Below are 18,261 nucleotides of genomic sequence, written 5' to 3'. Positions count from 1 at the left end.
ATACAACAGCCCCCAATGAATCACCCCTCCGCAGGGATTCACCATGCACTTACATAGCCCCTCTCCTTACAGTCAAGCTGTGCCTGGTCATGTAACTTACTTTGGCCAATGAGGCATTAGCAATGACAATGTATTCATGAGCTTGAAAGTAAATGGCACACTGGGGCTTATTATCTTGAAATGCTGGTATGAAACCCAACTTAACTCACTGAGAGTAGCTGATGCAGCAAACAGCCATCATGAACTACTAGACATGGGAATGAAGCCTCTTAGATTATGCATTCTCAGTGGAGCTGCCCGATGATTACAGTCACATAAGTAACTCCAGGTGAGACTAATAGAAAACAACCCAGCAGGGCCCAGCGCGAATTGCTGACCCCTAGAATCATAAGTAAAGTACTTGTGAGTTAAGCCACTAAATTTGAAGTAATTTGTTATGCAGCAATAGATAACTCATGCAACAGGAGACTGGGACATATGAGGATCATTTTAAAGTTTGATTAATCTCTCATATAGTCTACAGTTGCTTCCATTAGGCTAATGATGCTATGGGTAGATAGAACCAGGCTCATATATTTTCAAATGTCTTAACTTCCTCTTCAATGTATGACCCAAGGTATCAACTTTCTGGAGGAGGATCTTTATGCCAACATTTCCTCCTGAACTAATGGTCTCTAAGACAACATCCATTGCATCATCATCTTGAAATACAGAATGACGCTCATTTTTTTTTTTTAAACGAAGAGAGAAAAAGAGTTGAGGTGGGAGAGAGATAAATGTATTGAATAGAAGATCCTCAAGTGAGTTCCACATTTCCTAGCAATGTGAACAATATTGATTAGTGTAAAAATTCTTCATTCTTAGCAGAAAGTGGTTGATGTAATTTAGAGACTGACAGACTATTTCAGAGTTTGTCACAGTACAAATTCAATTAACTAGACAAGTTTAATTTCTTAGAATGAGATTTTAAAAATAAAACCTCTTTAAATCATGGTGCACAATAAAAAAGTAACTTCACTTTATTGCCACAAATACTAAACAGTTTATACCAACACTCATTTTGTTAGAAAGTAATTTTTTTAAAGAAATAATTTCTTGCCTGGCCTTAAATTAGTAGTTTCAAACTTGATCTTGAATCATAAGAATGTGTTTCTAATCATTGGTCTGATTCTCAAATTACAGTTACAAATAGTGTATATTGGTGTAATTTTTTCAAAAGGATTTTTGTAATCCTTTTGAAAAAAGGATTGGCCAACCCAATATATACAACCATGAGCACTAGTGGGATATACATACAGAACACAGGAGGAAAAGAGACACATACACACTATAAACACACAAACATACTCATTTCACAACCTGCAAATACCAACGGTCACTGAACAAACATGAACACCTATTCTAATTTTAGAGCAAATGTAGAAACACCAGAGATAAGATGACTAGCTCAGTCAACAGGTGTTTCCTTGAAATACTCTATTTAAATTTCTGAGCTTGGTAATTCCTTGTCCTGGGTGACTGCAAGGCAAAAGAGTAGATCTTCCCATCTGCCCACCAGAATCGTAAACACTTACAGAGGCCTAAACTGGGTTCTGTCTCGAATACCATGCAGATGGTCTCAACAACACACTGCTCTCTCAAGGCTGTGTCCTTGAAAAGGGCTCCCACCATGGGACCAGTGAGCAGAATGTACGTTCCAAGGACAGGGGAGGATGAGGACTCTCCGACTGCCCAAGGTCCGCTCTCAGGTCAACCATCAGCTACGTTCTCTCAAAGACCTCCCCCAACACTCCACCCTTCAGGACCGACTCTGCCAACTCTGTCTCACACGCCCCCCTCTTCTGCAATGTGCTGGAGAGGTCAGCAAGGGGTTTCATTAGCATGGGGGTTGTTCATTTGGTGGCTATCTGTCTGTCTTGGAACAGATGTCACAGCAATAATAGAGGCTTGTGCAAGAAAAAACACAAATTAAGACAATAATTCCCAAAATAAGTAATAATTTTTTTTTCCATTAAGAGCCCCATGATCCAAATAATTGATTTGTAAATTCCCCTAAACTGGAGGTCGGGTCACTCAAAGGTGTTCATTTGTGCCCTGATGTGATTGAATAAAGACGACCCATTAGCAGACTTATCAGGTATGAACACACAACATTCTGTTTGGATAATGGCTCAGGAGCCTCCTTGCAAAGCACTAAAAGTGTCCAAGGCCATCCTATTTTGGAGGGCAGCTTTCTCATTAGAGATATTTCAGTGTTCAGTAAAGACAGGCTTGGCCAGCTATCATTTAAGGCTTGGTGGGTGAATTTAGTCGGGGTTTCTATGTTTGCTAATGTCCTCCCGGCCAATGGGGTAAGAAAGAGGGCAGCAAAAGGATGGTACCAATGGAAAACAGGACGTGCCATCTGGCTTGTGGAGAGGGAGGTTGGCAATTTTTCTTACTGTGGGGTAGATTCTCCCTGTACCCAGGAAAAAGACAGAATGCAGCAGCCTAACCTCCCAGGTGGAAGCTATAGCCAAAGATTTGTGCCACACAGCCTTTGGGTCCCATTCAGGTCAATCCAATGAATACCTGAGTGGCACAACGAAGCACTGCAAAACCAGTTGCTATCTTTTAGGGTGATAGTTCCAGTGATATCCTTCCCATAGTCCCAGTACAACTGAATTCGCTCTGTTTAGAATACTTTTTCTGTTCCCAAAGAAGAGGTGCCTGGTTGCTCAAATGTCCATAAACTTGTGTGAACCACATAAAGCATCCCAAATCTGAGCACAGCCATCCAAGGCTCTAATAGTTGCATTTTTAGGATCCTTCTGGTCAGCAGTTTGTTGGTTGCCTGTGCCGTTTGATTGAGAGGAAAAGAATACCCATGCCTAGTGTTACTAAGAGTGTGGCCACAGGCCAGATATCTAGACCAGGGTTGGTGATATCAGATGAATTAAGTGCACTAGTTCTAGCTTCTTCTTCCTTAACGTACTGCATTTGGGCCTTCCAATCTCCTCCTTAGAGTGGTGGTACCTATCATGGCAATCCTAGAGAGGGACAACTGCCCACCTACTCAACAGCTGGATTGATTTCTTTGTCAGGCACACAAACGGGCCCACTGTAGGAAGGTATTTCCATCGGGTGCCCATTCCCAGATGGGACATCCCAGGAGGAGTAGAAGTCTAAAGTCTATTACCCTTCAAGCCAAAAGAAAATCCCTATTTAAAAGAAGTTTTTTTTTTTAGAGTTTCTATAATCTTCAAGATATAAACAAAACCAATGACTTAAAACCAATAGAAAAAAGAAGACATTAGAAACAAAGTCACAGATGGTTCATATTTTGGATCTAGTAGACAAGGACCTTAAAATAATAATTATTTGTATGTATTATATAAATATAAAAAATGTATATAAATCCATAAAAGATGTAAAACTTGACATATATAAAATAGTAAAAATATGATTAATATAAACATATGAATAATCCAAAGACAGAAGAAAAATAAAGAAATAAATAGAAATCAAAGAGCAAAACTGATTTAAATAGATATGTATCTATAGTTCTGTTAAATATAAACAGTATAATCCAGAAATTATAACAAAATGTATACTATGAAAAATACAATACAGAAAGTTTTAAAATAAATGGACAAAAATGTATATAAAATGTGAATGCTTACAAAAATAAGACCCTTGAAGCTATGTTAATAACAAATTATATTTTAAGGTAATAATTATTATTAGATTCAAAGAGAGAGAATTATTAAGTAATCAATTTGAAAGGAACAAACATACTATCCTAAACTTGCATGCAATAAATAACATAGTTTTGATGTATATTAGGAAAATTTGACATGATGAAAAGGAAAAATAGATCCACTTACAAAAATACTTGAAGATTTTAACATACTTAGCCAGTAACTTTAAGAACAAGCAAATAAAAATCAGTAATATGATACAAGAATTGAACATACTAAGATACTTGACTTAAATAACATAGACTTGACTTAAATAATAGAGACTATTGCACCCAAAGACAACAGAATACATACTCTTTTAAAGTACCCCTCAAACATTTACCAAACTTTGCTATATGCTACCGCGTAAGTCAAGTCCAAGAAGTTCAAATATTTGAAATCATACATTCTGACCACAGTAGAACTGAACTAAAAATCAATTAGAGAAAGATAAACAGAAAATTCTCAAAATTTTAGAAATTAAATAATACAGTTTGGAAATGAAGTAATACATTTTAAATATCAAATAAGAAACCAAAATTAAAATATATTTTGGACTGACAGCAAATAAAAATACATTTGTGAGATGCAGTTAAAGAGGATATAAAAGGAAATAACTCTGAATGCATATTTAAAAGGAAGAAAGCTTGAAATACAACTATTTTTCTAGTTCTCTATGACTGTATAGAAAATTACTCCAAACACAGAGGCTTACAACAAAAATGATTTTATTATTCTCATAAAATTTTGTTTAGAGATTTGAGAGATTTGGCTCAGCTGTGAGATACATCTGCTTCACTTGCCATCAACTGGGGTTATTAAGTGGAATTCAGCTAGTGGCTGGTCTAGTGTTGAAAGTCTAAGATACTTTCAGTCACTTATCTATTGACTTGGTAAGGATGACTGTAGGACTGGGCTCAACTAAGCTGTTCTCCTTCTCATGTAGTCTCAGGTCTATCCCATTTAGTCTCTCTAGCAGGTTAGTAGGATGTCTTATGTGGCAGCTCAAACATCCAAGAGTGAGCATTCTAGAGGCACAAAGTAAGAGGTCCAGTTTCCTAATACCTGGGTCCCCAAAATGGCACAGTGTTACTACCTCTGTATTCTATTAGCCAAAAATGCATTGATTCAAAGAGAGATGAAAATAGATATCACCTCTTGATGGGCAGAGCAGCAAAATCCCATTTCAAAGGGGCCTGGCAGTAGTCATTGTGGCTATCTTTGCCAACAACCTACTATACCTACATCCTCATCCTTCTTATGGCAGACTTCCTCTGCCAAAAGAACGATCTTAGAGAACCTTATCCACTGTGACAGACCATGTGGAGCAGATATGAATCATCCCAACTGAAACCATCACAGACCAACCAGCTTCTTCACTTATCCACCAGGTGGCCATGTATGTATGCACAAGCCTAGTCAAGGTTAGCCTAGAACATCAGAACCACCAAGCTGCACTGTATATTCATAGTAATAATACATTGTTATTGTTTTAAAGCTTTGTTTTAGAATTATTGATAAGCAACATTGTTGGAGCAATAGATATCCAATTAAAATGTATTCAGAGGAAATTTATACCAATGACAATGAGCTTAAAAATAGATTAGAGATGCACACGTTTATTAAAATAAAACTGCCGGCCAAGGTAAGGTTACTCCATTCCTTCCTACTCCTCTCTATTACAACTGAAAATCACTGACATAATGCAACAAACAAGCATAGAAAGATTCTGAAAGGTGGGAAGAAGAAATAGAACTGCCTAGGGACATTGGACTGGAGGGATGATACTGCAGTGGGTTCCCTGAGATTTCTTTTTGCTTTCCACACATTCTATACAGGGCACTGGAGAAGACAGCAAACTGGGACCCGTGTTAGATACATACAAAAAGAACCCAAAGGAGAGCCTTCTCCTTTAGACAAAGGGTCAGGAACAAGTTGGCCTAACAGAACAAAACACTGTGACAATACCTGAATTGCCCCAGCTAAATGTTAATGAAAAATTGTCTCTCCCTTGCCCTGAGGTGTCAGCAGATCTAAGAAGGAAGTTGAACTTCCACCCCCACTTGAACCTGCACAACGTATCTAAACAAATGACTGGCTGATAAAACGGAAGACCAAATGGGACTCAGAGTCTCATAATATAACACAGTTGAATACCTTTTGCCTTGCCAAGAAGAACAATCACAACTTGAATGAGAAAAGACAACCAACAGACTGTAACACTCAGATGACTCAGATGTTATAATTACCTGAAAAGGATTTTAAGCATTAATCATAAAAATGCCTCAATGAGTAAATACAAATATTCTTAAAACAAATGAAAAATTGAAGACCTTAGCAAATAAATAGAAGACATAATAAAAAAGAGCCAGAGGAAAATTACAGAACTGAAAAATATGATAACCCAAATAAAAGTTTCACTGGATTATCTCAATATTAGATGAGACATGAGAAAGGATATAATCAGTGAACTAGAAGACAGATCAATTGAAATTATCCAATCTAAACAATCGAGAGAAAATACTGAAAAAAAATTGAATACAAAAAATAAAATAAATCAAGTAGTAGTCCAATGTTCTCAGAGAGAAGCACAGTCATTTGAATGAAGTCAGAAGTACTAAGTGTTAGGTTCACTGATGTCTATTACACCTACTTTTGATACGAAGCAAAATATTTGCGGTTGTTGCTGCATTTTGTGTTTGTTGCTGCATTTTGTGTTATTGATGGTCTTGTTTGTGATGATTCAGTTGGTGTAGGGTTCTGTGGTGATATTTCCTGTATGACTTCAGTGTACTCTCTCTGTAAACCATATGTTTCCACTAAGAGATGTATACATTTTTTATAAGCAGTTGCTTATAGGAGACAAATTTCCCCAAAAGAAAAGATCGTTAATCATTAAGTTTATCTTAACCTGCTTTACAGAAGGTCAAGCAACACTTAAATTTGCTTCAAAAAACAATGGAAATGAATGCCTAGTATCTGGGGACGTGTGGATGGAAGTGGGGAAAAGAAGTAGAAATGGATGGAAGAGATTGCCTCATATCCCTCAAAAAAAAATTTTTAAAACTTCAGGACTGGGAGAATTCTGCTCTTTGCACTGAGTGCATCCTTCTCAGGTGCCAAAGTTGCTCCTGGAAGGCAAGGAAGAGTTTGAATTCAGGGCAAGAGAGTTCAGAGAAATCAAGGACGAAGATATGACCTTAAATACATACACAATCCCTTGAAGTTACTTATTTAAAAATGTCATACTCCTGAGTTTCAAGTCAAACCTACTGTTCCTCTCCAGTTACAGGTCTGGAACAAATACAGGAAAAATGTGCAGTTATAAACTTCACCTCACTTTGGAGGATCCTGTCAATATACAAAAAGGCTGGGCTTTACATAACTCAGCCTAGACAAGAATAACATGGCATTATTGATACTTTGTTTGAAAACTTTGAAAAATAAGCTAATAGTGGACCACTGTGCTCCAGGATTTCCCCCAGGGGAGTTTAGGAAGATCAATCTGGTTTATATTATGGGCTCAGAAGAATTCTCTCAAGTCCAAACCCACCTCTGAAAAACATGATGATCACCAATTCTAGGAAGGAATAATACCTAGACTTAACCAACTTCTAAAATCTGAACTAGTGAGATGGGCTTTTGCTAGATAACAGCTAAGTAAGGGGCTTATATGCAGAAAAAAAAAAGTAGATGCCATCTTTGACTGACTTCCCTCAAGGTTTCATAATCTTATTTTGAAAGTCTTGCACTTGAATTTTTATTTTCATACTCTTAAAGACCACCATACCCATGTGTGACCCTAAAAGCACCACTTAGAAAGTATGTCAGGCCCAGGGCTTACTGTCACTCATGTTGCATATGCCTTCCCATCCTCAGCTATGTTTCAGGCTCCAGGGATAGATGGATTCTATAGATGGATTCTATACACCAAAATGGTGTATAGAAGTAACTGTCAGCATCTTTGGAAATTATAGCAAATTGAACTATGAAATATCTAGGCATGCTCTGCTCACTTCTGATGATGCAGGATGTCTGGGACCTATTATATGCAGGGAGGTCAGAAACAAGAATGTAATGTATTCTCAGAGTTCCTGAGTACAGCTCTGGACCAGAAGGCTGTACAATATTCGCATCTAGTAGTAGGTTTAAGTTACTCTGTGTTATGTAATTAATTTAGATCTGTTCTTCCTAAGGGTTCCATTAAATCCTATAAAATTTTACAACTTTATCTCAGGAGTACTATGAGTAATTAAAAGCCTGCTATACACTTTAGAAAGCAAGAAGGCATAGACAGAAAGGATGCTTTCCTCACCTGTGGCAAAGGCAAAGGAAAGCTGTGATCAGTGGTCCAGAGCCAGTCAATAATTAGAAATGAAGGCAGAAGACACAGTGGCAGGGAATTCTGATAGACTTTTCATGGGGCAAAATTACGGGTGACTCTCAAAGAAATACTAAGAAATCCTTTTATTTTCTGCAAAAACAAAGGTTAGTACTTAATGTTTTATTAAAGACTCATGAAACCTAAGAATGGCAACTTCATTACTGAAGATATAGCTGGTGGTAGGATATTTGCAAAAGTTAAAAGGCTAGTCAGAATAAATAGACTTTATAAAATGAAGAAAAATAATTCTAAAGCAGGATTGCTTCTTTTTAAAAAAATTGGAGAAGATAAAGAAAAAATAATGAGCAAACTGACAAGAGTAATAAGCCTATTAAAAATAGTAACTCTAATTGGAAAAATTATTACTTTTTAATATTCAGTGCTCAGATTACTTGTATTATCACAGTTTGATTATTTCTAAGGAAGATAAAAAGAAACATTTTTATAATATTGTTTTTAATTTGTGAATATGGAAAGTTTCAGAAACAAAACACAGAGAGAATGATATAAAGTCTAATTACCCATCACTCAACTTCAAACGTAATCAGTTTTTCATCAATCTAATTCATCTATCCATCTACAACTTTATATCACAATTATTTTGAAAAAAATCCTAGACATCGTATCACCCATAGATACTTCATCATGGATAATATAAAAGTCTTATATATTACTGTACATATAGTAATGACCATAATACATTACTATCTACCAAAATTAAAGTAATTCCTCAATGTCATTTAATAAAACCTTTAAAAAAATCTTAATAGTTATATTTCCCCAAACACCTCAAAATAATTTTCATAGTTAGTGCATTTCAATCAGGTTCCAAAGAAAGTCATTTTTTAAATTTTTATTTCTCTTAGGTATCTTTTTTTAAAAAAATAATAGTTTCCTCTTCCTGCTGTTTTATCTCATACCATCAACGTGCTGGAGAAACGAGGACATTTTTACTGTGAAATTCCTATAATACTGTTTGGGCTTACTGATTCTTAATGGGGTCCTTTTTCACTTTTCTCTATTCACTTTTTTGGAAGATAGTTAAATGTAGTCATGACAGCATTACCCTGATACCAACACCAGAGAGTTATCCTACAAAAAAAAAAAATTACAAGATAATATCCCTAATGAACATAGATGAAAGAATCCTCAACAGAATACTAGCAAATCAAATTCAACAAGCACATTAAAAGGATTATACAGCATAGTCAAATAAAATTTATCCCTGGGATACAAGGACACACACAAATAAATAAACGTGATAACCACATTCACAGAATGAAGAACAAAAATCATATGATCATCTCAATAGATTGAAAAAATATTTGACAAAATTCTACATCCATTTATGGTGAAAAACTTTCAAAGAATTAGGTATAGAAGGAACACACCTCAACATAATAAAGGAAATATATCACAAGACCATAGCTAACATCATACTCAATGGTGAATAGCTAAAGGCTTTTCCTCTAGGATCAGGTACAAGACAATGTCAATCACTCTCACCACTTCTATTCAACAAAGCAGTGGAGGTCTTAACCAAAGCAATTAGCCAAGAAAACTTTAAAAAGCATCAGATTGGAAAAGAAGAAGTAAAATTATCTGTTTGCAAGTGTATGATATTACTGTATATAAAACCCAAAAGACGCCACCAAAAAAATAGTTAGAACTAGTAAATGCACTCAGTAAGGTTACATGATACAAAATCAACATACAAAAATCAGTTGTTTTTCTGTTAACTAGCAATGACATATTTGAAAAAGAAATTAAGAAAGCAATCCAATTCACAAAAGCAACAAAAACAATAAAATACTTAGGAATAAATTTAATTAAGGAGGTTAAATTTAACCAAGGAGGTATACTGAAAAGTATAAAACGCTGTTGAAAGAACTTGAAGAAGATACAAATAAAAAAAACATATCCCACGTTCAAACACTGGAAGAATATTGTAAAAATATCCATATTACCCAAAGTAATCTACAAATTTAAAGTAATACCTATCAAAATTCCAATGGAATTCTTTACATAGAAAAAACACTCCTAAAATTCATAGGTAAACAAAAAGAACCCTAATAGCCCGAAACATATTGACAAAGAAAAACAAAACCAGAGGCATCACTCTTCTTAGAATGTATTATAGTAATCAAAACAGTATGGTACACACACACACACACACACACACAAAACCAGACACATAGACCAATAGAACAGAATAAAGAGCTCTGAATTACACCCAGATATATATGGTCAACTGATCTTCATAAGAGTAACAAGCATAAATAATGGGCAAAGGATAGTCTCTCCAATAAATGGTGCTCTGAAAACTGGATAGCCACATGTGAAAGAATGAACTTGGATTCATATCTCACATCACATGCAAAAATAAACTGAAAATGAATTGAAAATGTAAAAATAAGATTGAAACCATAAATATTCTAGGAGGAAACATAGGGGAAAAGCTCCTTGACGTTGGTGTTGGCAATGATTTTTTGGATACTACATCAAAAATACAAGAAACAAAAGCAAAAATAATAAAGTGTGAGTACATCCAACTAAAAAGCTTCTGCATAGCAAAGGACACAATCAATAAAAGAAAAGGCAACTAATGGAATGAGAGAAAATAGTTGCACACATATCTGATAAGAGGTTAATATTCAAAATACATGTTACTCCAAAAATTCAATAGCAAAAAATAATAATAATAATTCAATTTCACAATAGGCAAAGTATCAAACAGACATTTCTCTGAAGATGACATACAAATGGCCAACAGATACGTGAAAATGTGCTCAGCTTCACTAATCATTAGAGAAATAAAAATCAAAACCACAGTGAGACATCAACTCAAACCTGTTAGGATTTTTATTACCATCAAAAAAGCCAAAAGGTAAGAAGTGTTGGGAAGAATGTGGAGAAAAGGGAACACTGGTTCACTATTGGTGGGAATGTAATTTATGGAATAATTTCCAGCCATTATAAAATACACTATGGAGGTTCCTCAAAAAACTAAAAATAGAACTACCATATGATTCAGCAATTCCACTTCTGAGTATTTATCCAAAGGAAATCAAATCAGAATCTCTAGATTCCTGCACTCCCATGTTCACTGTAGATTATTCACAACAGCCAAGATACTGAAATATATTGATGGATAAATGGATAAAGAAAATGTGGTATATACATGCAATGGAATATTATTCAGCCTTAAAAAAGAAGGAAATCCTGCCAGATATAACAATATAAGTGGATCTGGAGAACATTATGCTAAGTGAAATAAGCTAGATGAAGACAGAAATACTATGTGATCTCACTTATATTTATAATCTAAAATATGCAAACATACAGAAACAGAGAGTAGAATGGTGGTTGTCAGGGGATGGGGGGGCAGGGAGAAAAGGGTAGATGATGGTGAAAGATACAAAGGTTCAGTTATGCAAGATAAATAAGTTCTGGAGTTCTACTATATAGCATAGTGCCCGTAGCTCCCAATATTATTATATATTGGATACTTAAAATTTACTAAGAGGGTGAATCTCATGTTAAATGTTCTTGCCACAAGATACCAAAAATAATTACAACAATAACAACAGTAATAACAGTAAAGTGGATGAGAGGAAACTTTACGAGGCGATGGATATATCTATGGCCTTGGTGGTAGCAATGGATTCACAGGTGTATACTTATCCCCAAACTCATCAAGTTGTATACCTTAAATATGTACAACGTTTTACGTGTCAATTTTGCTTCAATAAAGTGGTATAAAAATAATAAAGGCAAAATAGATTTTAAAATTCAGAGCCTTGAATATATTAAAATTCAGGTTTGGGGCTAAGAATACCTTATAGGTGATATTGTACCCATTCCTATTACATTCTCATTAGGAAACACAAAGTATTATGTTATCAGTCTCACAACTGGTGATGCTACAACTAATTAATAAAGCCAGACGTTTTGACTTGATTCCTATAACAAAAATTAATCTTTAACCACTCACCTACTTGAAGGAGTATTAAATAGATGTATGAATTCCAATAGGAATGTTAAATTTGTGACTAAAAGAAAAGTGACCACTTCTCCTGCAATTATTAGGTAGAATTGTTCTACAAAGAATTTCTCCACTTTTCCCCATCAGCTGTTTTGTTACGCTACCTGACACAATTTATGTACAACTACTGTTTGTCTTGGCCTTACTTACTTATCCTCTACCCAAACCTGGACCGTACTTCTCTTATTCTAAAATTAACTTTTCTCTTTTTAAAAATATATAACCCCAAAAGAAAAAAATGAATTATTCTCTCCAATTAATTATTCAATAGGAAGAATTTCACTACAGAATATTTTGTGACAAGAAACTGGATTATTCCATTTAGCTCTAAAAAATCTGTGACAATGTTCTTTCATCTCTCATTGTGTTTGTACATCAAACTTCACTTGCTATGGTTCATAAATTAAAAACAAAATGTGAAGGAAGATTCGTATAGAAAGACTAGATGAATGTATATTACACAGAAATGAAACTATTAAGTGAATTGATCATCTTAATTGATATTTAGAAACCTAAACATAAAGAGTTTTAAAATTATGGAGCGAACCATATTTCTGCATAAGGCACTTCACAGGTTTCCTGCACTTAGGAACACTAGGCAGCACTTCAACACTACAAGTGTGGACCATTTTAAACAGTGTAGTCACCAACAAAAAGCACAAAACAGTGAACATATGGAAGAAACAGGCTGCAAAAAGGACCCTTGTTTACAGTACGAGAGCTAAAAGAAAGCAGAGCATCACCTGGTTTGACCCCAGCTGGGAACATGTGTCTAGGAACTCAAATTTTCGGCCACTCTGCATTTGTCGTCAAATGACCACAAAAGCACTGTTTGGATCCTGAGGTTGCAAATATATGTTAAGGAGTAGATGAATTCACAGATAAAGACTCTGTGAATAAAGAGGATCTACTCTGTTTGTTTCATTCTACAACCAATATAACATATGCCTACAATATACCTATAACATTTTCCAAATAATAGTAAAAATATTACTACCAATATTAAGGTACTAAAGGCATGATGGAATTTCTCTGAGGTTCTTTTTGCCCTGAGGATATATAATACTGACTACATATAGACAAAATAGTGTGTTTTAAAGTCACTTGATGGACTTCCCTGGTGGTTCAGTGCCTAAGACTCTGTGCTCTCAATGCAAGGGGGCCCGGGTTCAATCCCTGGTCGGGGAACTAGATCCTGCATGCATGCTTCAACTAAGAGTCCACATGACGCTATTAAAAAGTCCACATGCCACAACTAAGAAGTCCACATGCCACAGCTAAGAAGTCTGCATGCCGCAACTAAATTATCCTGCATGCCACAACAAAGATCCTGCGTGCCGCAACTGACACCTGGTGCAGCCTAAATAAATAAATAAATAATAAATAAATTAAAAAACAAAACAGAACAATAAAGTCACTTGAAGTTCATCATTTCTCTGGGTCATTATACCACTGATTTGACATATTGAGATTCCTCTGCTTGTTTGAATTTATGGGGGATTAATTTTTATTCCTCCTTTGGTATAGTATTTTACCACTTTCATTTAAAATAGTTATATGGTTTCAAGGTACACTTTATTTTTTATTTTATTATACTTATAAGGTACATTTCATTTTTCTCCCCAATACCATACACCCTTTTCTCCTATAGGTAACTTTTTATTAATTCAAGCTTTAAATTGCTATTTTTTCACTTTAAAGTGTAAATATATAACATATATGCACATATATATCACATATATATCTATATAAACATACACATATGTATATATTTGTGTCTGCGTGTGTATGTAAGTTCCCCTGCACAAATATTTCACACGTTTTTCACACTTAAAATATATCGGACAAACCGCTACATATCAGTGTATAGAAAGATAGAATCTCCGTTACATTTTTTACAGCAGCATGGAGCTTGCCATGTATATTTAAGAATGTATATTCGGGGCCTCCCTGGTGGCGCAGTGGTTGAGAGTCCGCCTGCCGGTGCAGGGGATACGGGTTCGTGCCCCGGTCTGGGAGGATCCCATATGCCGCGGAGCGGCTGGGCCCGTGAGCCATGGCCGCTGGGCCTGCGCGTCCGGAGCCTGTGCTCCGCAACGGGAGAGGCCACGGCAGTGAGAGGCCCGCATACCGCAAAAAGAAAAAAAAAAAAAAAAAAAAAAAGAATGTATATTCACCAGTTAATTTTGCAAAACCACAATGTTAGGTACCTTGCTTATACAGGACCAAGTAGGTCAGAGATTCCTAACTTTTTCATGTTGTACCACACGACAAAATAATATTGTATAGCACATTTGGGTTAATTACAGGGAATTTTGAAGGGTATTTATAGACTTCTTGAAAAAATAATTACATTCTTTTCATACAATCTGTCATATAAAATATAAAATACAAGTTAACAGCAATGTATTGTTAAAATTATTTAAAATATTCAAATGAAAAATTTCAAAATTTTAATGAGGTACTTAACTATAATTGACATCAACTTTTATACTTCAAATGGCCACCTATATTTTTTTATCATAATATAAAGTGATACTGTCTACAATTCATGATAGTCAGCATCAATAAGAAGCTTTATCACACAGATAGGTAAGAGCAAACTACAAGAGAGATTTGACTGCTTTATCCTTTTTCTCACCATTTAACAAACTATTCCCTTTAAATTTAATAAAATTTGAAAAGCTCCATCTGTTTTTATTATATTTCATGTGTGTAATTTTTCTTTTATCAGCATTTCTGTTCTTCAATAAATATTGAAAAGTTTTATAATAAGACTGGCAGATTTTAAATCATACAGTGCTTTTTCATATCACACATTTCAAAATAATTATCAAGATTTTTCTCAAATATATGCAGAGTGTCTTTCCTAGTTTTATATATATATGTGTGTGTATATATATATTTTACATACACATAAACATATATGGTTTTATATATATATAAAACATTACGTATAAAATATATACATATATAAATGTGTTGGTGGCACTATCAAGTTTATATATGGTCTATGCCCTATGGTACTTACAGTTTATTTACTGAGAAATCATCTTAATAATAACAAATGTTATAGGACATAACCAAAAAACAGATAAACTAAGCTGTAGTGCAGATCAATGGTAGTGCAAACAATTTTATAATAAATTATATATCTGTAAATAAAGACAGGAGGAACTCAAGCTAGAATTGTATCTAACACAAAATTGCATAAAGGAAAAATTAAGTTACACAGACAGTAAGTGACTTTCCAAAAATGCACACCTGGATAACAGCAAGGTGACGAACGGAAGCCAGGACAATGTTCCTTCTAGTCTCACATACAATCTAATGGACATTCATGTGATTGTATATCCATCCCTTCTCTGCCACACACATACAGAATCCTTTCTATGAACTGTGTCCTCTTTTATTTTTTAATTAATTTTTATTGGAGTATAGGTGATTTACAATGTTGTGTTAGTTTCTGCTGTACAGCAAAGTGAATCAGTTACACATGTACATATATCCACTCTTTTTTAGATTATTTTCCTATATAGGTCACCACAGAGCACTGAGTAGAGTTCCCTGTGCTATACAGCAGGTTCTTATTAGTTATCAATTTTATATGTAGTAGGAACTGTGTCCTCTTGTCCTCTTTTAACCATCCTTATAAGGCAGGCTCCTAAACTCATTTTGTACAAATTAATTTGTACAAACATTGCTCTTTCTCTCTACATTTGATTTGGCTACGACATTTGATCCAAACGCATCTATCAGAATCCTCTTTCCATGTCTCACATCCTCTCATATTTGATTAGTCCAGAATTTAGTGGCTTAATCTGAGTCTGTGTTCACTCTGACAATCTGAAATTGGAACTATGCAATCCAATGGCTGGATCTGGTTTACTGTTACTAAGAAAAAGTAAGCACAGTGATATGTTGATATTTTTGGTCGTGTAACCTGGAAGGGAGTGGAGAGGATGGCTTTTGGAATAAAAGTGAAAAACAAAGTAGATGCATAAAAAGAAACAGAGAAAAGAAGAGAATAGTATCCCGGTTGCTTACCATTCTCTAGATAGCTGATTTCTGCACCTGCATCTATGAATTAACTTTTTGCTTTCTCAATATAGCTCTAGGGGGTCTCTGTGGTTTGTAAAAAAAAGAGTCACCACAACCTTAATGTAGGCCATAATACCACTCAACGTCTTCCTTAAGAAGAAATCTGAAGGTTTTTATTTTTCTTTATTGAAGTATACTTGGTTTACGATACTGTATTAGTTCCAGGTGTACAACATAGTGATTTGATATTTTTATAGATTATACTCCATTTAAAGTTAGTACAAAGCGATGGTTATATTTCCCTGTGCTGTACAATATATCCTTTTTGCTTATATATTTTATAAATAGTAATTTATATCTCTTAATGAACTAATCTTAAAATTACAAAGGACACGCTTTGACAGAAAATTCAGAAGATAATAGATATTAGAAGGCAATTAAAAAAGAAAAAAAAAGTAAAATAGGAACCAATATAATATACTCAAAAAAGGGTAAGTAAACCAGTTTTTTTCTAAAAGAAATAATTCAAATGAAAAATATTGAAGAAAAAGTCAAGTCCATCAAAAATGAAAATCCCAAGTAATGATACAAGAATAGCCAATCCCCATATGTATAACACAACCAAATCTGGAATATATACTACAGAGTTTTTAAAAAATATTTTTTTCTGCATGGATTAATAGGTGATGCTATAGAAAGTATTAATTGAGACTTATTGGGCTACAGTTAACAATTAGTTTAAATAATGAACATGCAGAAATAACATGAAGTCCAGAGGTAGATGGACCCCAAAACTGATTCATTCAGAGATCCTGCAGTCCACAGTGTTGGCTTCACTATTATGGGATCGAAAGACTACAGTAGTTGCTGCAATCACATATACGATTGCTGGAATACAAGCACAATGGCATCTAGAGGAGGAGAGGGTATCTTTTCCTGTGTATCTCCCTTAGAAGAAAGGACACTCTCCAGAAGCTCCCTAGATTTTCCCCGAAGTATCCTCACTCAGATTTGAGCCACATCACTGTCCCTGAATTAGTCAGTAGGAAAGGTGTGTAATTATCATGATTGGCCAATGATCTAAAATATACTAGACCCAGGGGTGGTACTGCAAAGTCGCACACATGTACACACTGACACACACATCTATACACTTGAATCAAATGTAAAGTTTTGAATATTGACTTTAAATTTATAATCATACCAGATCTGTTTCCCTTGTCAATAATATTTTTCAAAACGTTGTTAATGGCTATTTAACCTTTCATTAGGTATATATCAATATAAGGCAGTTAACTTTTTTTTTTTTTTTTTTTTTTTTTTGCGGTATGTGGGCCTCTCACTGTTGCGGCCTCTCCCGCTGCGGAGCACAGGCTCCGGACGCACAGGCCCAGCGGCCACGGCTCACGGGCCCAGCCGCTCCGCGGCATGCGGGATCCTCCCAGACCGGGGCACGAACCCGCCTCCCCTGCATCGGCAGGCGGACTCTCAACCACTGCGCCACCAGGGAAGCCCAAGGCAGTTAACTTTTGTGTTAAACCCAGCTATAGTTTATAATATTTTGCAATTATAAATAAAGCAATAAGGAATATAAATATGTATTTTTCTTCTTCCTTTAATAGTTTATCATGATCTTATAAATGGAAGTATAAATTGTTTAAAATTTACCAAATTTTACTCTAAAGAGACTCTGCCTATTTACATTCCCACAAGTAATAAATGAGAAATCATAACTATAGTATTTCCACAGTTGAGAAAAAAACAGCATTTTAATACTTCTATCAATTTTATATGCAAAATTATTTTTATAGTTTATTATTGCATTTGGACTTTTTGTTTTTAGCCCTATACATTTATGTTATATGCCAACTGTGTCTGACCTCACATTCTAATCCTGCTTATGGGGCATTGCGAGAGTGAAATAAAAGTATGGCAGAGGTGGGCTAAAACAGATTTATTCCTGGAATAGATTACTGCACCTTCTTTAATTGGCTAAACAGCTAACCTAGAGGGATATTTATTCTTCAGCAATAAGATGATAAAAATCAGCAAGAAAACCACAAAGCTTCTTC

The sequence above is a fragment of the Mesoplodon mirus genome (genome assembly GCF_964341445.2).
Source record: "Mesoplodon mirus genome assembly, chromosome: 3".
NCBI lineage: Eukaryota > Metazoa > Chordata > Mammalia > Artiodactyla > Ziphiidae > Mesoplodon > Mesoplodon mirus.
The sequence above is the reverse complement of the archived record's forward strand: the minus strand, read 5'-3'. Positions refer to the sequence as shown.